The sequence below is a fragment of the Corvus kubaryi genome, unplaced genomic scaffold (genome assembly GCF_017639235.1).
Source record: "Corvus kubaryi isolate FWS band 111438036 unplaced genomic scaffold, C.kubaryi_AGA036_p1.0 37386, whole genome shotgun sequence".
Lineage (NCBI taxonomy): Eukaryota > Metazoa > Chordata > Aves > Passeriformes > Corvidae > Corvus > Corvus kubaryi.
Window position 1 is genome coordinate 1,826,393 of NW_024581128.1, and position 25,138 is coordinate 1,851,530.

General features: G+C 42.8%; 1 protein-coding gene and 1 long non-coding RNA gene across 4 annotated transcripts in view; one reads left to right on the plus strand and one right to left on the minus strand.

Moving 5' to 3' along the window:
• The window catches only part of SERTAD2 (SERTA domain containing 2), a 79,403-nt gene that overhangs the window by 48,766 nt on the left and 5,499 nt on the right, over positions 1–25,138 (minus strand). The window lies entirely within an intron of this gene.
• On the plus strand, positions 756–12,476 carry LOC121668711. Its single transcript, XR_006017534.1, has 3 exons — positions 756–1,028; positions 10,937–11,041; positions 11,713–12,476. It is a non-coding gene; the product is annotated as an uncharacterized LOC121668711 (long non-coding RNA).

Genomic DNA, 25,138 nt, shown 5'->3' on the forward strand with positions numbered 1-25,138 from the left:
GAATCAGTAGCACATGGGACAAGCCCAAATGCCAGGAAGGTAAGGAAATGCTGGATCCTAGGGACCTCCAGCAGAAAAGTATCTGGTCATAATGCCAGTGGGGTCTCCAACACTTTCCTTATGAATAAAAAGCCTTTTTTAGTAGGGTATATGGCAGCAAGATTGCCAAGAGATTACTCATAATCACAGCACTGCAAACCTTTGCTTTGGACAGTTTTAGCCCCAGAATGACCAACTCCTGCCCCTGAGGCCAGACAGTGCAACCACTGGCAAACTAAACAGTACCCATGGTGTTCGGAAAGATGATGATGGTGATAGTCTAGAAAGGCACTGCAAAGAGACCACTGAAAGCAACGAGAATGTATTTTATTTATTCCTTTATGCCAGATAATTTCAAAATTGAGACAAATTTAAAGTTTTTGTTTGTTTATTTATTTCTATTTAGGGTAGAGAAGACTCACCAAGTGAAAGTTACACAGTATGGGGAGGAGGGTGGGGAGAAGAAAAAAAAAGCGTTCAATACTCTCCCTCATTTTTTGAGGATTTCTTTCCCAAGCTTGACAAAGCTCCACACAGTGTATGACTCTCCCGACCAGAAAGATTTACTGCATTCGGAAGTCCAGGGTGGAGTGCTCCAGCAGAACTGGACCAGCGCTACAGCCGGATTTAAAGTGATGTCAGGAAATGGGTGGGGGCAGGGAAGGGGAGCATAGCAAACGACATAGCCCACAATCAGGAAACTCACTTGGCAAGATTTGTGGAAAACCGGAGGTATACAGGAGTAAAGCCCCATAAAGCAGTGCTCCGGGTGCTCCCACCGCTAATCTGTTCCCGTTATCGGAGCTCAAAGAAAAGAGGACAGTTGCCAGCTCCGGAGAATCGGGAGCGGTGCCAGCTGACGACACGCTGTGATCGGCAGCCGCCTGGTCTGGGTGAGGTCTGCTATCATGTGATGAGCGCTTGATAGCGAGGGAACGGGAGGAAAGCACCCACTCCAGAGAACACCTACGTCTAGTTACCCAACAAAGGTAAGAAGGGTGCAGGAGGAAGGGAAGAATAAAAGCATCCTGTAGCTGTAAGGCAGCTACAGCAGACAACTATTACAGAGGTAGTTCTCCCAGAGATGGCAAAGGCCAGGAGACTTCACAGCAGCACTTCGGGCAAAACCAGCCCGAGCCAGAGGCAGCTGCAGGGCTACACTGCTTTCAGACGGATATCTGGCAAGACAGAGGTGAAGTAGCCACGCCTTTAACACCTGCAGACAGGCCAGCAAATCCCCTAAACCTCACCAGAGAAGGAAGAGACAGAGGAGCCACCCTAGTGGGTCTGGTTCATGGAGTATGGGGTTCTCAGGTCACCAGCACCACTCCTCCTCAGACGGCGTGTGTGTAACAGAGGCTGAAGGGATCAGGGAGCCCTGGGGAAGGAGAGGGCTGGATATGGCAGGATGCTCCTAGGATGTGCTGCAGCAACTTGCAGAGGAATGCGACTTTCTTGTTCCTACACCGAGGAGTTACCTAGAGACAAGCAGCCTCAAGTACAGGAGCTCCCAGGATGGGAATGTAATCACTGCAGCTTCAGGATGGCAACGCTGTCGCTGCTGTCCTCCTCTTGAACCTGGAGATTCACGGGGGTCCGGCTCTGCACACACATCCACGTCTGGACACGCACCTCTGTGCCAGGCATCTTACAGGCTAAACAGATATGTCAGAGGATGGGAAAAGGAAATATAATCCTTTTATAAGGAATTAAACAGCAAAAGGAATAGCAAATGCAAGAGAGAAAGGCAGCGTTTAAAGGCTGGACACTCAACTCAGGTCTCCTGATTTGTCTTCCCGTCCCGCACACCCCCTGCTCTCCTCTCCTGTATTCCAGTCCACTGGAAGACACCTGTTTCGGGGGGATTTATAAAAAATTATTCTGAAAAGCACCTATGCTATTGAGTAGGTTAAGTATTAACCAAAAAGTTTTTCCCTCTGAAGAAACCAGTAAATCCAAAAGTAACACATGGCAGCTTCAGAAGCCAAAAAAAGGTATTAGCATAGCATAATAATGACAAATTTGGAGCAGCAGAGATGAGATGGAAGTTCATATAACATAGACAAGAATTAAAGCAAACATATCCAAAAACAGGCTAATTCAAAGGAATGGAAGTCTCTGAAGTTATCGATATTCTCACAACAGTTTGTGGTCATAAAACATTAAGTACCAAACAATCAAAATCAGGTCTTTTATTTAAGAGCACCTTCGCCCGGAAAGATACTTCTGTGCGCATCAGATGGCTTTTGGTGAGCAAACAGGAGTGTGAGATGCATAAGCAGCTCTGCACTGCACACAGAGACTCAAAGGGACAAGTTAGTAGATCTAAGAGCTCAACAAGGTTAGAAGCAAGAGGATCACAAATGGAAATTTCACCTATAGCAGGTCTGACTTTTCACCAAGGCCCATATGTAAAAGAAACAAAAAAAGCCTCAAAGATTACACATGCCTTGGAGCATCCTACTCAGTATGCAAAAATGTTCTACTTCACATGCACAGTATCCCCCAAAACTGAATGTTTTTCATTACTTCCTTTCACTACCAAGTAGTTATTCACTAAAAACACAGGGCTGAACCTCCTTACATTATTCTACTAAGCAAAATAAATTTAAAAAATAAAATAATAGTGAAAAAGCTTCCTTCCTCCATTATACCCACACAGAGAATGGTAAGATTACTTTCCATAGCTGGTTTTTCTCATACAGTTACACAGATATGCACATCTAAGACATGAAGGCCCAATCAACACGTAAGTGTCAGTACTTTTTTGATAGAAATTTCCCCTTCCAAATCAGCTGTCCAGCATGGTCACAGGACAACCCAGTCCTGCACATTCATGAGAGGTATCACTGATGGTTTGGCAATCTAATGTCAGGCAGGCAGATGATTTAAAGCCACATATCTGACTCTCCAAGAGACAGAAAATACTTGGAATATACTTAGTAAAAACACAACTAATGCTGAGATTGTATTCTTTTTCAGACTGTTTAATTAGGCTATGAGTCACACATGCTACAACAGCTCACAATGAAGTTTGGAGAGAACCAAGCTTTATTTACAGCTGCAAGATGGTGGGGTATGGTCCCCTTGGCTTAGAGGAATCTGTTTTTCCCACTGATCAAAAGAAGTCAAAATTAGAGGCATAAAATCAATCAATTGTGGCTGTCTGAGTGGTATTTGGAAAGCTACTGTGGGCACTATAACCTAACACTCCCTGTGTACACTGTCTCTGCCATGCAAAACCAGTACAGTCACTGCCTGAAACTAGAATCACCAGCCTGGTTTAATTTTGTATGCCTAGTTATTGGAAATTCTCTCTCTCCTTAGGTGTCTGTGCTCCTGCTTAATTACCCCAAGTCTCTGCCTCTGGGCAGTGGCAGCTCGTGTAGTCACACCCCCATATCTTCTGTTAAGGGAAGGAAAACATCATCTACCCCCTTTACAAACCATGCCTAAACTCTTTTAAAAAAAAGGGTCAGCAGGTGACACTGACTCCACTACAGTCACTAGCAGCTGACTTTCCAGGGCCCAAGTTTCATACCAACTGTTCAGCTGATGTCCAAAAAACATTATCACCTTCATGGAGTAATCAGCATGTTTTAGTAGCTGGTGGCTTCAAAAACTGCACAAACTTCAGTAGCATTAGAAGTACCAAATTTTCTTTTTGTCTTGCTTTGCAGTTTGTCTTCAAATCTGAAAGCAAATCTCAGTTTTTGTGGTTGAGATTTGAAATCATGCACAGATACTGAATTTTGTGACATTTATGCCTAACTTCTATCTCAGGCTCATGTCAAATCTCTGCTGAAATCTGTCCATTAAAAAATTTATTAAAAAGAAAATCTGAAATCAAACAGATCTTTTACCAGTTTCTGGAACAGAAAGAGGAAAACAGAAGAGAAGGTGGTTTTGGTATATACAAGTAACCACAACCCAAAGCTTTGAGAAGAGCATGCACTTCTAGAAGGAACACATATTGCTAAAAATATTTCTGTGCTCATGTATGCCTAAACACAAAGGACCACACTTTGTACCTGGAGTTATATCCCAAAATCAGCCCTCCTAAACCCATCAGCACTGTCTGATCATAAGCAAGGAAAAAATGTTAGACCTGTTAGGCAAAATCAGATCAACTGAAAAAAAGCTGGAATGTGAATTCACTGTCAGAGAGTGGAGCTCAAAGGACCAGACAAGCTACACACTAAAGCTCAAGCTGAATAACCAAAACCCAAAGACATCCCCATCTCCTTGGAACCTACACACACAGAGCTTTCCTTCAGTGAATTGATCAGTAATTTTTGCCACTGCAAGCTTTTTGGTATATCACCCACCAGAAGTCTTGCTAACAGTATAAAAATCGTCAGCAGCCATGGCAAGAAAAAATTCAAGGCTTGAGCTCCTTGGATCCCCCCAGAACAAGGTCACTTCAATTTAAGGCTGAATGACCCAGTCAGAAACTCATAAGGGTATTCTGCCCATATTTATGTCCACATAGAATAAGAAGAATGCTATGTTAATGGTTTAGTTAAGGGGTTTTGGCCTTTCCCTTTTTATCACACAGTTTTCAAAAAACTATTAAACATGCTATACTGGTTACAGATGAAAAAGAAATGCATGAATATTTTGGCTTCAGCATTCACTAAGAACACATAGAGCAGTATAAGGCTTCCTGCTCATTGATACCATCAGTGTCAGACCTTACACTTCCATGCCTACAGCCATACCCCCTTTAGCTGTGATCTAGGCAGTTCCTGCAAGGCAAGCAGGGTCAGGTTGGGTTAATACGCAAAGGAGAGGCCCCCAGGGAAAGATCCAAGCACTGCAGATACTAGAACTGGTAGTGATGTAGCAGCACTGCTCTGCTCTCTCACGGACTGCCTACCCCCAGGGAAGCTGCTGTACAGATCTGCAGCACAGTATCTCACAGCCTCACAGCTCTGCGTAGATACTGAAGGAGACATACGATGCCCTTATGCAACACACACAGCTCCGCTTTCAAAGCTGATACCACATTATCCATACAGGAGAGGATAAAGCAGAGCACCCTGTACATCACCCTGCACACCCCCATGCCTTGGCTCATTATCTACCCCATAACCAAACCTGGAGTAAGGAAAGTTGAACCAAAGAACGAGCAAGTTTTTGTAACTCAGGACAAAAAAAACCGGCCAACAACCAACAAACCAAGAGTCCGCACCCTGAAGAGAAATGAAACTTCCCAGCCAGCCAACTGTTAAACCCTCACGTCTTTATCAGCTTCTGTTTTGGGTTAAGTTCTTCACCGTTTCTACAGGACACGGTGAAATTCTCCCACTTTTCATCCCAATGCCTTGTGTGCTGTCATGCTGACACACAGCTGCCACTGCCATGTCCCACCCCACACGAGGCTGTGGTAGAGGAGAGAGGAACAGTTCCCCTCTACAAGTATCTATCATGGAAAGTGTGTTAGGGTCTCTGTCATTAGGTCTATTAGAAGATATATAATAACTCAACACTGTTGAGTTATTTTTGTTAGTCATTTTTGGTTATTTTTATATAGTTACATATAGTTAGTTTTTTTTATTAATGTCACACGGTGGGAAAGGTGCCTGGAAAGCACAGAAACTCTTCTTCAGCATTTATCTGTGAACAAGCTCTAAAATCCTTTGCGAAAAGTTTACAGCAACCCTTAGTCTCAGTTGATAACATGGTTTGGTTTATATACCTAGTGTACATGGGGTAATTCCTGTCATCCCTGTCAATTTGACTTGACTGGAGATGATACAAACTCTGAGAGGGACATGTTTCACAAAAAACCTTTGTAATCCTTGCAACAAAGGGGAACTCTAAGAGTCAGATGATGAAGATCCCCAGAACTCTCAAATATCTCCCCCACAGAGTCAAGGTGATTTCATAGTCACGCAGCTTTAATGATGGGACTTCCTCAGGGACACAGTATTAAACATTTAGAGAAAGCATTTGAAAAGAAACTGTATCATCAACCTGATTTCTAATCTTTTCACTTTCCACTACTTAGAAGTACTACAAAGTTACATCAAAGAGTGATGATGCCTGGCATTTTGTGGGGTGCAGAGCTGAGGGGGAGACATATTCAGCTTCTCTCTCATTAGTATTTCCTACAGATAAAGTTCAGATTTTAATTTTTATCGATTGACATTTTAAATTTATCCATCCACTGGGTTGTTTTTAATATTAAAGAACAGTGCCTTTAATAGAACACTGTATGAAAACCAAAAGAACTAACAAAACACGCCCCAAAATACAGTTTCACCTTCCCCTGGTCTTGCACTAGGTAGTCCATCAGAAACTCAGCCTTCTCAAAAACATACATGAAAATGGAGAGGACAGGAAGAGAAAGCAAAAGCAAACCACGGAAGTTCTTTTCTGCTGCAGCTGCCTGCAGGCTCCAGGATCATTGCCACACACACTCACTGTGTACTTAGAGGGAAGAAACAACTGGATTATTCTATAAGGCTGATTTGAGTGAAGCATAGGCTAGTGTAACTGCAGGCTGCCTTTTGATGTTGTTAGAAGAAAATCTCCAGATAAATCATTACAAGAGTCTCTAAAAATTCTCGCATCAGGAAATGGCACATAAAATAGCCTCAGGAACACCCCGTCCATCCCCCAAAAACCAGACCTGAAGCACAACATCACATTACTGCCAACCTAAGAGCGAGTAGCAAGATCACTACTTGTTAGGAGCTGACAAGTCTGAGATAAATGTTACTCTTAGATGCACATAATTTTTTCCCATTGACCTCACATGTGACATGAAATAGACCAAATTTCCACATATTCCTTTATTTATTTTTTTTTAATTTGATGAAAAAATTAACAGTATTCAACCAATCAGTCTTAGGAAGAGAAACCCTATGCCTTACTTTAAAAAAGCAAAACAAACCAAAATACTTTTTGTCCATTTTATCCAAAGGAAAAGCTAGCCAACTCCGAAGCAAACAATTACAAAATAAAGCAGGGTCTGCATCTGTCTTTACAGATTCTATGTCCCTGTGAAATTATATACATATATACTTTCCCTTCAGGTTGCTCTGGAAAATACTGCCACCATCAAGGAAACCTGACAGAGCAAAGGGAAAAAACCCCATCACCTAGTGAATCACGAAACATTGTTGAAATGCAGAAACAAGTTAAAGAATAAATTGTGAAAGAAAAGCATTCTCTGTAATGTTTAATTTATAGTAACTTTCTAAGTCAAAGCTCATAGAAAATGTTTTCAGATTCACATGTTGATCTGTTTATCCCCCTTGGCTATTTTGCTTAAAATAACATTCATTATCCACAAGGAGAAAAAGCCAACAACGCTGCCACTTGTGAGAGCTGGGGCCTGAGAAGGCAGGAGGAGCTGAGCAGACCCTGCCAGGCACACGGAGCCCGTGCCCGGCTATTGCAGGCACAGCTCCGCTGAATGCAGGCCTGGCTCGGCGAAGCCACGCTCCGTGCTTGGCACAGGGTCCTGGCTCCTCTGCACGGCCCTGCCAGAGCCCGGCACAGCAGGAGGAAGCGAGCTCGGGCCAGCAGATGTTACTAACACTTACGCCTGTCACGAACAGAAAGGACAAGAAAAGTCTTGAAGAGGCAGCGACTTGTTTTCTTTGTCAGGAGTTGGGAGATGGGGCTGGGGGGAGGGAGCAGGACGGCACCTCTCAGGATTGCTGCTCATTCAAAGCTGTCTTTGTCGGCATGCCATTGCTTGACTGTTATTGCTTCCAAAAGGGAAAATAAAATCAGAATTATAATTCAAGCCACTCAGCCATTTCAAATCAACACATTATTCTAGTAATGAGAAAACTGAGTTTTTAGTGGTAGAAACAAACATTGCAGTTGCAACAACTTTCTTTGTGTTGGGGTGTGTTTGTTTTGTTGACTTTTTTTTTTTTTTCCAAAATCATACTATTTTATTCCAGGTGAAAAAAAATCCACAAGGCATTTGTAGAGGTAAAACTGGGGGCCTCAACAGGGAGCAGCAGGACTATTGAGCTGAACAGAGGGCTGTGCATTTTACCTGACTGTAAATAGCACACAAATCCCTGTTCTGCTCAGTGTAGATCCATAAAAGTCCAATTTCTCCTGTTCATCAGTCTACCTCGCCCTCTGCTCTGGTTTTCTTGATTTCTCCTCCATGTTGGGCTTTCACGGCATTGCCAACAAGAAGAAATCAGTAAATTTCCTGTGCTTGACACCACGCCTAAAACGACCAAACAAGAATGAGAACCTTTCCAGTCCAAGGAACAGACTGTGGGGAACTTTGGGATCCCTCTGGGTGGGACTGGTCTCGCGTTCAATGAGACGTGAGCAAGGGAGGATGCGAAGGCATCACATGCTCCATAGGACTCCCTGCCCACTAGGCAGAAATAATTAAAGAGAAAAAAAAAAGGAAGGAGCAAGCCGTGGTGGCTATCTCTAAGCTATGAAACAGGATCACTGTGCCTCCCTCATTTTTGCTCTTGCTGGTCACTTCAGCTGGAAATCCACATTTTATACCAGTAAGGTGCGAGGATCTGGCCATGGTTGGAAACCATGCCTGGAAAATGTTCTTGGGTTTTTTGAGTTTAGATAAAGTCAACACGAGTTGCAAAGTTATTCTGCTCCTTCGCTTTGTAGGAGTGTCTTAAACAAGAAAACTCCAAATCCCCAAAATCTACTGGGGACTGCCCTCTGCCTCGTTAGACTCGCTGATGCATGTGCTGTAGCAGACACGGAACAGGTCTGGGAGCAGCTCTTGCAAGGCTCCAGAGGCACAGGCTGGTAAGAACCCTCCCTCCGTCTTGCCCAGAGCGATTTGTGCATTGCATCTCACATTGTGATCAAGCACAGGGAGAGGCCATCCTTATGATAGTTCCTTATTATTCAGAAAAGTTTGTAGTATTTCAGGAACACAGAAGGAGCAAGGGCAGGAGCATGCAACATTTCCAAGTACTGAGAAGCAATTAAATAAGAACTTCTTCTGGTTTTTTAGCCCCTAATGTTACACAAAAAAATCGTGAAAATATCAACCTGCAAGGATCCAAAATCATCTAAGCACAAAAGGATGCCCTCAGCATCATTTCTTTAGAAGCCTTGCAACATTCCTTTGAAGGGGCTGGCCACAAGATGTTTCTGAATCTTTGGGGAAGGGTAATTCCTTTCAAGATGTATCACAAAGCCAATCCAAAATTACACCTTGATAGCAAACCAGACTATTTGGAAGCCTTTTTACAGCTTTCTCCATAAAACCAAAAGCAAATTCAAGATCTTTTTCAACTGATTAAAATCCGTATTATTGGATACCTGGCCACACTAAAGCTACATGTAACTTCTCTCGATACAAAGTGAACCATAACCTCAACAGCCATCCAGTAGCCTTTGTTACATGCAGAGACAAGCAGGGCTGGGTATCCCAAAGGCCATTCTGCAGGTTTCCAGCAAGAGGAAACACGCTACAGCACATCTCTGACTTGTGGATTCGGTCAAGGCTAGTGTGAGCAGTTCTGGCTAACTCTTACCACTGGCAGCTAATGCAAATGTTACCCACTTGGAGGCAGAGAGAAGTGTACAGACCTTTCCCAGCACCTCGGCTCCCTGTTTAGAGCAGTAGCAGGCTGGTTAAACAAGATGAGAGAGCAAAGGAAGGCAAGGGGGAAAAAAAAGAAAACCAACATAAAGGACCTTTCCTACTCCTCCCAGTCATGGCCAAACATCTTCAGGGAGGCTGCAGCTGAGAGATTAACTACCCTTGTGAGCTGCTGGTGTGGTTTTTGGAAGGGGAAGTTCTGCTGGGGGTTGTGACAACTACTCAGTACTGCTGAGGTGACCTAGGACGAGACCCCTGCTCAGCTACAGCCACTGTAGTAATTTCACAGGGTTGCAAGTCCCAGTTTCCCCTCTGCAGGCACAAGCCCAGAAAAGTAGGCAGGCTGCAGGGAAGGCATTGTCTCAGAGTCTACCACCAGACACAGAGAAGGAAAGAGGTCATAAACAGACCTAAGGCAACCTGTTCCAAACTTTGAACACAGGTCATGCTGCCCAGCCTGTGTCACACCTGCCTGGGAAGGACAGCTGGAGAAGTCTGCCCTTCTCCTACACTCTGGCAAGTTCACGTTTGCACAGGGCCAAAGCTGTGATACTAGAGTTGCATGTGGGCCCTGAAGTTTAAGAAGTCTCAGAGTTTCGCTCCAGCCAACTTGTCTTGAATAAATTCCTCACCTGAGCTGTCAACTCTTCTGCTACTGCAAGCTCTCAAGCACAAGCTTTCTGACAGCTTGGCTTTTGGTCTCTTTTAAAATTGTCCTGGGCTTTTCTCATAAATCAAGGGCAGTCAGACCCTGCCACATGCCAGCCCCTCTGGGGAGCAGGATGTCAAGCAGCCACAGGGGTCTCCAAGGACAGTCAGACTCAGAGAAAGCCAGGACCTCCCCGGTTTTTAAAGACCTACTGCTTACCCTTTCCTCCCCCTCTGCAAGATCAGCAATCCCAGTTGTATCATTATGAGATGTACAGATCTATCCCATACCTGATTTTGATGACTATGAATTCATCGAAAAGTATTGGCTCAGACAGGTCCTCACTTTCTTGCCCACTCTCACAGAAGTTATGAACTTTTGAGACTTGTGCATCCCTATCAGATTTGGTCAAAAGGCTCAAAAACTACTACTAGAACAGACACAGTCCTAGGAAGACTCAAATTTTTCTTTCCCTCTTGCATTCTTGTCCCTCCCTACCAAGACAGATTTTATGATTAACCTAGTCTGAATGTACCCTAAAAGCAGATGTAAAAATGTGTACATTAGAAAATGTTAATATTGGCAGATATTCACATTCCTTTCCAGGATTTCACAAAACTCTTAAATCCCTGGTGACAGGACCTAAATGGAAAATGAATTTTTTGCTGTCTTTGCAGCCATACAAGAAACAAAGCAGAAGTTGATGTGCTATTATTTATAGCCTTGAAATACTTGCTTGGAAGTGTCTTTGATTCAAGAATACCCATCAAATAGTTATTCTGGTAGGTTTATCAACTTTTTACTTTAACATTCTGATTTTCTGTCACACAACACAATGATTTTCATGTTTGTTTTTCCTGTTACCAGAGCAAACCATTCATTTTAATTGTTGATTTTGGCATAGGAGGACGCTAAGTTCATAATGGAAATGTGTTTTCAGTGGTAGTACTGAACAATAGAAAAGTCTCTTTCAGCTCTCGGGTTATGAGGAGAACCAGCTGTAATTAAATTTAAGTCATAGTGGCTCTGTTTCAGAAATGCAACAGTCTTCACTAACTTTGCAGTCAAGGAGTTTGTAGCATTTCAGGAAAACAGCTACTTTTCTGAAGGCCTTATCTGAAACCAGTACCACAAAATGGTCCCTTTATTCTAGCTTAATTTGATAATGACGAATAACCAAGTATCTTTCAATAAACCTTTTCTGGGTGTTGTGGCCGCAATGTGGTGCCTCAATGACTTATATCCTACTAATTGAAATGGAATGTACAGAAACCAGTAAAAACCTTAGCATTGCCAGGCTCAGGTTCTTTGAACTACATCTACAACTGAAGCAAACATCAGGAATTGAAATCATAATGAAAGTGCTTAATTCAACACATTAGAAAAGTCAAATTTCATCATCTGCTTGATTGACTGTTCTACACCACTTTAATTGTTCTCCAACTTCCAACAGGGCACGAACGTGGATTCTACAGAGCAGCCAGGATTTCAGAACCTGGAGAGAATTACTGCAGCTGATGAGCTGGGAATCAAAATACCCTTTGGTGTAAGACTTAAAAAATCACCTCTCCACCCCGTATGAAGTTATCAGGAATTGCTCTATTATTTCTGTCATTAACCAACCATTCCTCCCCCCACCTTTGCACCAGTTCCTCTCAAGTGCAGCCAGAGATTATCAAACCCAGCGATAGCCTTTCAACAGCTTGGCCAGTTGAAAAATCTCTCAAGTTCTGCTGCTATCACCGCTGCGTGAGCTGACGTCAGGCTGTTGTTTACTGGAGATGGGATGGTGCCAATTTCCACTGAGCTGAAGACAGCCGTGTCCAGCCTCTTTTGGCTGTGCACAAGCAAGAGTTCCTTGTGTGTGCTTGCGTGCATGTGAAGAGTGTGCACGCGTGTCTGTTTGTGGGCACACACAAATGTGTGTGTGGGGAAAAGCAACTGGCTTTTATTTTCCACTGAGATACCAGAAATAAAAACAACAACAGAAAAAAAAAATACAGCACTTCATCTTCTTTGAGAAATAGAAAAGGAGAGAGCGGGAAGCACTGCCAGTTTTCTTGTAAGAAATATCATAGCATGTATGAAAACATAATGAAAAACTTAGGATAACCCTAAAACCCCCACAAAGAAGTTTACACAGTCAAATAATTAAAAAAAAAAACCCTAAAGCCTGTCCATCCATAAAAGGATTGAGGTGAAAATCTGAATAATTGATAGAATGGAAGAAACAGCTAAGTTTTACAACGACTATATAACTTTCCAGAGTAACTGCATTGTCTTCCTCTTCTAAGACCAGGAAAGCCCTGGATCAGGTATAAGTACAATTACTTAATTGCATTTTCTGTATCAAGATATTCTAAGTCATTAATAGTCCAGAGGGGGGAAAAAAAAAAAAAAAAGAAATCCAACCATGTGTGACTTTTTTGTAACTTTTGTTCATTTAGATTATTCTCTGTAAAGGGACACATTACACAATGGCATCAAATCCTGTTTTCAAGCACAACTTTTATATGCTACAGATATAATTATCTCAATGGCTGTAAGGTTCCATTTTGAGTTTTAAGTATTACGCTGTCATTTTTGCCTGGGAAAACACTCCAGCTTATTTGAATTTGAGGAATACAAAAAGCAATTACTGGCACCTCAGGTGAAGTTTCCAGTATTTGCAACCAAGCGTGGACTGCCACTGTCATCTGAGTGAAAGAATTAACTGTACTGAAGATTTTTGGTTCTACTTAATGGCTTCTTCCCCTTAGCACCTAAATAAACACTCCCCTGCCTTCTTATTTCCAACGAATGCATTACAAGAGGATCTTCATCTACACACAAACTCACCCTCCTGATGATTTTAACTCCGTCTTGTCCTGTCTTCCCATGGAACTTTTCTTTCAAGTTTAAATAGTTTTTCAGAAGTTTCTATTGAGTCAATTATCTGAAGAGGTTTTACAGACCATTAATACTGCTCTGTAGGTTAACCACAAACAACATAAATAATTGTTTTCCTCTTCGTTTAGGGAAGTACTGAGTGTGAGATCCCCCCTCTCAACATCAGAGGCACAGTACACACAGAAAATATGCAAAACTGGGGAAACTTAATTTGAACTACCAGAAACAGTGAACTTCACTCTGTAGGTCCAATGTTCTATATTTTACCTACATTTATCAAGTTACCTACAAAAACACCAAGCTGAGAATTGGCATATCCATTCCAACCCCCAAGACAGCTAAAACATGAAAGAAACCAATATACTTAACCTTTAACATAAAAATATATGAAGAAGGCACACTGACTACAGCATGCAAGTTAGTCAAGACCTTGCAGACAGCCTTCATAAGAACACTTTCCATCACTGCTGGCCAGTGCTATTAAACTGATACTCTATCAGACAATAAAATACATGCTGCCTTTCTAGTGTGACAAACTTTGAGGGTTGGTGACAATTTTCAATATAAAAGTTTGGGAACTTTTACTCTGAAATGATACATAGCACCTCCTTACATGTTACTGACTGTTTCCTCTCAATTATTTCTCCTCAAAGATACCAGACAGGATATTACCACCTAAAACAAAACTGAGAACTGGCATTTTGAAGTCTAGACACGATTTCCTCTTTTGGAAGCCTCCTCATCTCTGTACCTTCCCCATGTAACCACACTCTCAAGGTGGCCTCATCTAGACCTCCTGTATAAAGAGAGCTGTTCAAAATAGCATTTATTTCTGTACACCAGAACCATGTGCTAATAACTTTCTTGATAACTACATTGAATTGTCAACCCTTACGTTTAACACTTTCACCTTTTGCTTCATGTCTCAGGGAAAAGGGGGATGCAGCATGGATCATACACACTGTTGGGATGCCAGGACCTGTATCAGCATCTCACACAGCTTCCTTAATCCTCTATTCCTTGACATGCCTCTTGTCTTCTTGAAAAAATGCTCTGTTTCTGTGGTGATCTTGGTATTATGTTCTGCAGCTACATCTTTTTGAGCTCCTGTGTGCATTCTGTGCTTTGCAATTTGTTCCGATGACAGGCTTTCAAAATGTACGACTGCATCATCTACATGTATGTATGATGCATTATCTTCACATACATGTATTATCTATGCATGGTAATACTCCTTGGGCCGGCCACCTACATTTTATACTGCACTCTGCATGTATTGCAAATAGGTTTAGCCTCTGTCTCCATTCAGACTGCAGTTTGACCGTTGTTTAGCTGTGCTCTTCGGCAATTTTGCTGCTTTTTCATTAGGGAATAATTGTCACTTGCCTTCTGCATGCACACTGCTCTCTGGAATAACAAAAAGCTCTGCTTCTCACTGTGACTGACTTTCAGTTTTGTCTGTTATCAATGCTGGGACATTTTTTAGTCTGGAGAACTATTTCAGAGGTGTGCACAGCACTGGTATAAATAAGGGAGCTGAACAGTTGTGATTGCATTCTCATGATACAGGAGAGACTCTGCGGGTCTGCAGCTCTGTTTCCCTCTCCCATTTTATATTCAGCGAAACACGGATTCATGAGGACTGAAATCAATTTGAATTCAATGAACAGCCATTAAGATTCTTGTTTCCCTGAAACTAGAAAACTGTTTTCAATCACTCTTTAACCTACAGAACTTCAGGCAATCCAAAATACTTGGGTTTAGGATTACCCCAAGTCTTAATTTTTCATGTTAGCAGAAGAAATTTTCATGTTTCAGGTCAAGCCGATCCACATTTTTGATTCAGCCACAAGATCAAAAGCAACACAGTTAATCACAGCTCTAATCACTTCCATTGCTACTCCTCAACTTGCTAACTAGTCAAAAATAAAATTCCCATGAATTATTTTTACACTGCTACATAAGGCTAGAGAAAATGGTCTCAGCTGATCTCTTGTTCTCTCTAAAGAAGCAAGAACAGCCCTTTCCTGGGTCATATTCCTCACAGAGAGGAGGAATTTTCTGAGAGTTTGCAATCTGCTTCATTTCTTCCCCTGGAGCCTACAGTAAATCTTGGGGTTTGGGATTCACAGGTTTCATTTTATTTTGTCTGGCAAAATGCACTTGAGAATGGCTTCTAGCAATATCAAGAGAAAAAAGGAAACACTTTTGGTAGGCAAGCATTCCAACTGGATCCACTAATACACAGGCAGCATACCAAAGCATGGAGTGATGTGTGAGAATACAGAACATCAAAATCTCTACTATTGCACTATGCAGAGCCATATAAAAATTGATGGTGAAGTGAGTCTGAGTGGAAGGAAGGCCTCAATCTCAGCTACAGACCTCTGAATTCAACCAGATCCCATGGAAGGTTAAGGTGTACTTTAGTACCAATAAAATCTCTTTCGAAAGACCCAAGGCACCAGGGAAAGACCACTGGCTGCATTCTCCAGCCTGCACACAGCCTTGGCATCATCACAGGTTAAGAAAGCTGACTTTTTTTTGGTCACAGTCAGCAACAAAAGCCAGAAAATTACTTCTACTGCCAACTACTCTTTCCACAGGCATCGAAACACCAAAGGGACTCTGTGGACTTGTTGACTGCTTAGCCAGAAGCTTATCTGGACTTCCTGGAACACAGAGGACACAGAGGGGCTTTGCACCTTCAGTGATTCTTGGTGAAGTCAGAAACACACCTCATGAGCATACTGCAGTGGAGTTACACAATCAAATCAAATGTTGTGCTGAGTATCCAGTCTCCTTCTCCTTGCCACTCCCCCTCACACACACACCCACTGAGAAAACCTACTTCAACTGGTCCCAGAGATCCCTCAGTAACCCAAGTTTTGGTTGCCCATTAAAAAGAAAAGGCTTCTTCGAGTATTCCCTTCTTCAGGGACAAGAGGGTCAAGGTCATCGCAGGCCTGAAGGTCTCAAGTCAGAAAAATGGCACAACTTGTCTTCCCAGAGGTCAGCCCGCTTTGTGCAGTGTGTCCATGCTGGAAGGAGGCACAGGCAGAGCAGGGCTGTCAGAGCAGCGTGCTCGGCGCAGACGTGACACTGGCCCCACACACAGCTTCTGCTGCCTGTGCCTGTAGAGGGGCCAGGGCTGGACACAGTTAAATAGCCCAGAGTGAGGGGAAAGCCCCAGGGATATTCAAGCCACAGCTGCTACACCATTTGTAGAGTGGAGAAAGGCCTTAGAGAGAGATGAGAGGTAGAGAGATGCAGAAGGAGCTGGCAAAGGATTGAAAGTTTTCCCTTGCTGTCCCCTTTTCTAGGCAGTGGCAGATGATCTTGCTGTCTCAGGTGTCCTAAACAATAGCTATGGAGCCAGGCCCTATTTTGGTGGTAGAAAAGGAACTGGCTTTCTGGGGAGAGCCAGAGACAAGCCAAGCCAGTTTCAGACTGTCATTTTTCCTACTGGCTCATTTTGCTCAAATCACAAGCTAGAAAAACTGGAAAGGTAAGCAGTCCAAATTAATGGGAACATCAAGTGAACTGGTTTGTTTACATATTGGTTTAACTGGAATAGGGAGCACGATTCCAGCTTTGGGCACTAGCTTTGCAGACATTCCCTTAACTTACCTTTCTATCAGAAAAAGCCATATGCAGGCCTGAATTATTCCTGGTCTGCCCCCAAAACACATTATAGTCTCTTGAAGCTTCATACTTGCATGGCACCCATGACCACAACTCTTATAATTGGATGGCAACATTCATATCCTACCAGCTCATTCTTCCAACTCCATGTAATTAGGGGGAGAAAAAAAATCAGACATCACAGAGCAGGAAGTTGTCGTTTTCCTCACACTGCTCTTCATGCACTATTGTTGCCACATCTTACCTGTAGCATTGCATTTGCCCACCGAACTGATATTTTTCTTATGGAAGAAAAAGCAGTTCTTTGGAGTCCTACAACTGGTAGGAAATAATCAATTTAAGACTAATGATTAAAAAATCCCCAGGTATATATTTATAGCTAATTTCTACCATAAGCAGACTTCACCAGATGCTCAATTGCATTTCATCCTTAAGAGCAAACAAGGGCTCCTGCAGATGAGACCCTTCCAGCAGAGCTGCTGCAGATGGGCAGATTGTGGTGTCCTGCTAACTATCCCCGAGACCACAGCAGGACAATGATTCTACTTGCTAAAAAGCAATAACTTAAAGTAAGCACCACAAAGGGAAGAAAAGTGACATGGATCTTGCATATCATTCCTCTTAAAAATTTTTATTTAAAATTTTTTATAAACTGCAGGGTGGAGCCACATTCTGCAGACAGGGAAATTCGAGCATAGTGGCTTTGCTACAAAACTCAGTGAAAGAGTGAGTGCCCAATATCCCTGTACGCAGCAAGGGCTGGCCATCCTCACCATATTCCATATTATCAGCAATCCCAGAAAGCAGCTGCTTCTGTGTGCACATTAGAAACCCGAATGAGAACATAAATGAGTCAAACTGCCTTGCATACTTTAAAACTACAGCATGACATAACTGCAAGTCATTGCCATTAAAAGTTTAGGGAAAAAAAAGTCCCCACCTGCCAAATACAGCTCCGTGGTCTACTGCTGAGTTTTAATGACAATTGCTGCATCTTGGGAAGCTGCTCAATAATAAGGTAGTACATTTTCCCTCCAGGACCAGAAATCAGGTACTGTCACTTATCTACACAAAAGGCATACCTAGGAAAATATCCCAAAGCCATGTGTCTCATGCAGCGATCAAAATCTTGGACACCCTCTACACACATAAATTTGCTCTTATTAAAATATATTTCAGTTGGTCAGCATGCTAAAAATCTCCACTCAAGATTTCTGGCTTTTCCAATTAAGCTTATAGACAAAAAGCCTTTTTTTCTTTTAATGACATTGCCACTTACCGCAAAGCTGTGACGAGTTCTTATCTCATTACGGTGCCCTGTGGTAACTCATTATTCACTGAACTTCACTTTTTGATGTATGATGAACAGCAACATACACTTAAATAGTTCTATTTAAACTGGCCCTATAGTTGAAACAAATCATTCCAAGAAGAGCACTGCATTACACTCAGAAGTGCTCAAAAGCTTAGGATATGATATTCTTCAGTATTCACTGAGCTTAATATCTTCAAATAGAAATTACTCAAGCTGATGTATCTCTCATTAAGTCAAAGTTCTTCCAAACGAGAAGAGGATGACTGATAGTCAGAGATTACCAGGGCCAACATAGTGAGAGATCACACTCTTTGTGGCCACAAGCAAGCCTGAGAGGGCTCAGACCCCCACAGCTCAGCATGCTCAGAAGGCTGCAAAACAACCTCAGCATCCCTGTCTGAGAGCCCCAAATTCTCCCTCATTCATCACCAGGTCTATCTGGTGCTACTGGGTCACAGAGCATTGACTACTCCTTCTAGGCCACAGCTGCAACACAAGCTTCCAGATTTTGTATAAGATGGAAAAACAAAAAAATGCACACAACATCAAAAATCCCAGGAGGCAGAAAACAACACGTACCAGCACAGCTCCAGGCCTCTCCCCCACCCCTCCAGTTATCCTCCAGAGGGTAAAGTGAGATGTTAGGACCTTTTCCAGGAGTAAGCAGCGCTGCTTGGATCGGGTTCTTTGCTCTGCCTAACATTGAAAGGATTGGCTTGAGAATTCAAATTGGTTAAAGGTGGGAAGTTTAGTTTGGGATGTTTAGAAATACTTTGGAAAGTGAAAGACGGTCACTGGCCTGGCCTGTTCCTAGCAGCTTCCTACATCAGATGCTTCTGGCACACTGGTATTTGAGGAGAGGAGGAGCCAGATTCACATGTCCTAAACTGCACCCAAGTCACTGTATCTTTTATTTCCTTCCATCTGACTCCTGGCTTTCAAGCACAGAGCCTTAGGCACAATTTAGGTCATGAGAACCTGGTCTTCAGCCTCTCAACAAGTGGAAATACCCACAGCTGACTCGGGCTAGAAAATACTGAACACTTTACAGGACAAAATACACCTGCTGAGCATACTCATACACACATGGCAGAGCAATTCTTCTGCCTCAGGGGTCCCCAGACTGTAAACTCTGACCCATGACACAGAGAAAAGCAGAGCTGAATTTACACACATGGAGCACGTTCCAATTGGACACTGCAGGTGAAGTGTGCAATATGAACATCCCCCACCGGCTGACCGTGCTCTGCAGGATACACAAGCCAGTTTTCAAAGCAAGAGACTGAATGTAACACCACTCACCCCTGTTACCACTGTACTGGATACTGAAGTCAAGCTACTGAAATGTTTCCAAAAGTATAGGGAGTGTTATTTCCTTTCCATAGCAGTTATGTATCAGGAAAGATCATAATCAGATAATATCTCAGGTACAGGTAAGAGAGATGGCAGAGTTAACATATCCAGTCTTTTTCACATGCAAGCACACACCCTGAAATAAGCCAAAAATGCTAATTGTGTTTATTGCACTGTAGTACAAACAGCAATTATGAAGCTAAAGAAAGTAACAAAGCATCCTTGCCTGAAGGGTCTTTTCCGGGCATTCATGTATCAGAAAAATGATAAACACACAAGCTTGAGACATAGTAAAAGAAAAGCTCTCCCCAGATACAAACTCCAACACCGTGCCCTAATATGCAGGAGTATTTCACTCTCCAGGGCAGAGTGGCTTTCCAAGACAACGTTTCATATCCCAGATCCAGAGCAGCCCCCCCAAAAGCACTTTGGGAGGCAGCAGACAAACACAGTGTTCAGCTTCAGTGGCACAGGAGGGTTTCACAGTCTGCAGCCTGGCCTGCAGCCACAACAGCTCACAAGGAAAGGGGTGCAGCTGTTTTCACCTCAGAACAGAAGCCCTGCTGCAGAAAGCCTACACACACACCAGCCACCTCCCTCTATCCCAAACCCAAAGTACACCAGGGAACAGGACAGTACTTTGAACTCCTGGGGTCAGCATGTCACTATGTAGAGTCACCTCATAAGAGATGCCAAGAACAGGGCTGCATCTTAAACCTACCCTTTGCAAAGAAGCAGAAAGGAGGTTTCTGTGTCCATGCACTAAGACAGCAACCCGTCCTCCAAAAAGCTGAAGTGCTTCATATACAAGGCACTAAGCAGCCTGCATTCTCCATGCAGCAGAGCAGGACTTAGCACTCTCCAGTAAGGCAGACTGATGATTTCCTCCCTGCCATTCCGACTGCGATCCAAGTTAGCTGAGGCCTCGCAGGAGCAGTGCCCTAAACCTCCAGACTATCCTGTGCGAGATGGAGAGGTGACTCTCAGCTCCCACAGCAGAAATATGAGCCTGTCTTGCTGAACAGACACTGGTTAAAAAGCAGAGCAGGAATGAGGAGCAGAGAGGCTCTTCCTGTTTGCAGAGGCACGCCCCAGGGAGGAAAAGCCACTGGTCCCAGCTCTGAGAACAACTGGTCCAAAATACAAGCTCATTACTACACCAAGGATCCTGAGGGCAGGCAATGAATCCTGGACTCTCCTCTACTTCATCTCCAACCACCTTTCCAAAGAAAGAAGCAGCAAAGACATGTCCAATCCCATGGGCATGCATTTGGTGAGTTTCAAGAGTGCCTCAAGGAGCTTCAGCAGAAGAACATCCAGTTTCTGCATTTAGGTTTGAACTACATACAGAGCTGGCCACTGCTGTAAGACAAGGACACTCCCAGTCATGGTCAGCAAAAGAGAAAGGTAACAATAGAGTTGTTAAAGCAGAGCACTAAGATTAAGGGGCCCTTCTTTCTACTGCCTGTTCTGACACCACATTAAACACTCCTCTGCAAAAAAAAGCACAATAAAACCCTTTCTTGACATCACAGGAACACTTAAGACTAAGTTAATTGGTTCAGGGCCTTGGCCTTCCTGCAAATTGAGTGAAAGACAGAATGCCTACAAGATAGTTTACATGGGCAACAAATGACATTTTTAAAAATCAGACCTTTTTCCTTGTGCACTCAATACTACTAAATTTTTCCTTGTTCTGTGCAAAGCATACAAGAAGCAAAACAAAGTCTTCCCCCACACTTGATGTTACACCGGCAGTGCCAGATGCCATGCTGCCCATCTTCCCACACCTGGGGATGTTCCACTGTTCCCATCCACTCCACGTCATGCTTAAATGAAGGAAAACAGTTTATCGGTGTTATTCCCTCTTCCCAGTTTTTGGGCTGGTGAGGAGGTGCCGCGAACAACATGCAACTGCTCTGTTTGCATGTCCCAAGGACTGGCTCTGCACACTGGTGCCTGAAGAACAAGCACATTGCAAAAGCATTATGTTTCCAGTGGCAAGATGGATGGGAAAAGTGCCAGCCACTTGCTATAAACCTTTTGTCATGCCAATTGCTGGCTGCTATGAGGATGTACTTTAGATACCTCCTTAGAAAAGAGCTCTGCATCTCATCCTTCCAGATGGAGGAGGAATGATTCATACATACATAAGCGTGCTAGAATGATGGCTGAAGAGAAAACATTTTCTTTATGTTTTCTGTTTTGCATTACAGGCATGCTCAGGGCCTTAATCACAGCAAAAAAATTGAACTGAAGATGATGACACTTCGTGACCCAAAGAATGCTTGTGCAAAACCCCAATGCTACTTCTCCCTGGCCATGCCAAGCCTCATATTGCATGCACACACCTCACGTGCCTCATTCCCCTGCTTTCCCATTCTCACAGCACTTCTCTGCACAGAACATGACAGAGTAGCTTCACTTACAAAGCCACCACATCACACAATGACAAATGCAGTGGAAAGGATCCAAGAGAGGGATCGGGAGTTGGGAGCTCTAAACTGACCACAGGCTGACTTGCAATGCAGAAGCAAAGTAAAAGGATCTCTCTTCTTTCCAGACACACCAAGTACCTGTTTCTTTCCTGAAGACCACTGCAGGTATCCTCCTCCCCACCTTACCTGCACAGCACCTCTGCCACACACTCGCACTCCTCTCAAGGGCCCTGCCTCCCGAGAATCTCGTTCTGCTTCTCAGTACTAAATTCCCGCCCATTTACTTTCCTCTGGCCTCTCTGATTTGTGAAGTCCTTGGAGCAGAAATTATCTGTAAGCACCTGGAAAGTACCTGAAATACCCCAAGTCCTACTGCAAATAAATAAACAAACAGCAGTGCACAGTATGTATATTAAGGCAACCATGTAACAGTCATCTCTGACATCAAAAATTAGGACTGTTGTTTCTTCCTACAGACACTTGCAGTAAAGCCACACTTTGGGATACATCCGCAGTCCAGGAAAACCTTCAGATTTACTTTCTCTGCTACTTACCTCCCTCTTTCCCCCACCACATTATCCATTTCTGGAATCCATGCCTCATTTTTTATTATAAATTATTCTAATCAGGTTTGTGATATGGCAGAAATCCAGCATTACCTTCAGAAATATACATGCACACTGGCTATACAGCTTCTTTATTTCATAGGAGCCTTTCAAAGAGCCTGGTACAGAGTCTGGGAGGATTTGGCATCCTTTTTCAGCAGCATCCCTGTGGTGGTGACCCTTTCCTAAAGGGTGCTGGATGCATTCACCTACACTGTTTCCTCTCTTTGTAAAAATCTCTCATTAAAGCCAGGAAAAACTGTACCAGCAAGAACTTTCCCTCTGCTGTTTTTCTGGTTGAAGTAGTGTAACTTAGGGGTGGCAAAGGGGCTAGAGAGAATATCTGAAGTCCAATGCAGACCTTCTTTCCCACTCCACCCTCTTCTGAATGGGAAGATGTAAGATAGGCTGGGTAATTGTTCCAGCTCCTTCAGAATCAGGGTTCAAGTGGGAAAGAAAGGCAAAGGAAAAACAAAAAAGAAAACAAAAACCACACAAAAGCCCCAGCAATTACAAGGATTCTTAACTTTTCTTCAGTAAGGAGCACAGGCTACTTTAGTAGCTCCTGAAAAAAATCCCTACACAATTTGTTCCCTCATGCTGTAATAGTTCCAGAAGGAATCTGGATCTGTGGCTTTCCCATAAAAGTAATAAGGAGGTTCTGAACCCCACACTGGGGAGGGACAATAAAAAAACCCACAACAACAAGCAATTTAAACACAGAGCACTACCATCTTGTTAAATAATACGTTAAGAACTCATCTGCAAGTCTGTCTTGGCCAATGAGGGACATCAATCAGAAGATACAGTAATACTCTCTAGCATGCAATTAGTCACTGCTGTAAGCACTTTAACTCTGGATTTCTTGGATTATATTGTTGTTTGTAACAACTATTACTGTTGCTTTGTAGGAGTGATATGATAGCTGTCCAAGCACCACAATCAAATTATGCTACCAAGACATTTGGGGAAGGGATTATCACAGCAAAGGAAATGGATTATCACAGCTTTTATCCTGAACAAGGATAAGAACAAGATGAGATATAATTTTGAACATGGCAGGAGGGACAGAAGAAAACTATACCTGAGCTTTACTTTTTTACCTGCCCCTTCTTTTGGATTTTTCAACGTAGGCATGCTACAAAAACCTGCCAATCCAAAAAGACAGAAACTGCCTTTTCTAGAATTTGCACTGAAATATCTGAAAGCAGAATAAATTAAGAATATCCAAATCAAAGGACAGTTAAAACAGCCTCCTTGGATTGGCTGAATGCCTGTTCCTGGGCATTTTCCCATTGCATATCTGTCACTACTTCCTTCACTTGACATCAGGCCTAAAGACCTCAGCTCTGTTTAGAAAGTTTACTATCAGATTTGTTCCCTCTCACAGTAAGGACTGCTTACCTTCCTTCAATTGACAAGGTTCAGCAAAGAATTGATGTGTTCCTTTAAAAAGGTTTAATAGTTTAAAGGTTCTCTTAAAAAGGCTGCATTTTTACCTATCTCATTTTATACTTTAGTTTTCGCACTGCATCTCGAAACAGATATTAGCTTTTTGAACTTTACAAGTCTTGTTTGATTTTTTTTTAAGAGTATTTTGGTATCTTCAACACATATGTACATATTCTTCTGGTGCATGGTACTCAAGACACCCTGATTCTGACCTCAATTTCTTTGGCAACAGCCAAATATTCCAGTACAGGATGAGGGAAAACACACTAGCCTTAACGCCCCTGTGACACAGTTTGAGAGGTCATTGGTAGCTATTACTTATTAAAGATGAGAAAAGACTAAAACAGAAAAGACAGCCAAATAAGTAGAAGCAGGAAAACAAACTAAAAAAAAGTGAGCTCTGCAAAGGATAGAAGAAGCAAAAAACCTGCTTTGCTACAGCACAGGGCACATGGCTGAAGCTGATGACACCTGGGTATTCGTGGCTGTGGCCCTGACTCCTTCTAGATGACTGCACCAATTCAAGTCACACCTCCGACAGGCTCTCCCTTCACGTTTTCCATCGGACAGTGGTAAACGTTTTCCTTGCCAAGGACAGAGGATGCTAAATATTATTGGCAGGACACACCTCGACATGAACCTTGTGGTTCTATAGGCAAGCAGCAACATTGGTAGTTGATTAAGACTAGAAGGAACAATAACAAGTTGGAAAAAAAATTTATCTAGAAAGAAGCGGAGGGAATCAAAACAACAAGAAGAAAGGAATTCAGTAGGACAGAAAGAAGGAAAGCAGATGATTAAAAGGTTCTTAGAAGGAAGGAAGGAAACAACAAAAAAAGAGAAAAGAGAAAAAGGCATCCACAGGAATATCTGACTTCATTTGACAGGTGGAAAACAGGGTGTGGGTTTTTTTTAATAACAATATTGAAATTGGGTAATCCAACAAGCAGTATTTTATCCTGCCCCCCAGAAAATATATGAATATAGACTTCCACATTTTTAAGAAAAAGAATCCAAGCTCTCAATGCACTTGTTCTCAGAAGTGTGGCTTTAACCACATTAGCAAGTTTTATAACAAGACCACAGAGTAACTACAATTGCTTCTCTAGATAGAACCTGCTTTTTCAGAGTCACAATCACTACAGTAATTTGGCAGTTGTGAGAGACTTTACCCTTGTTATT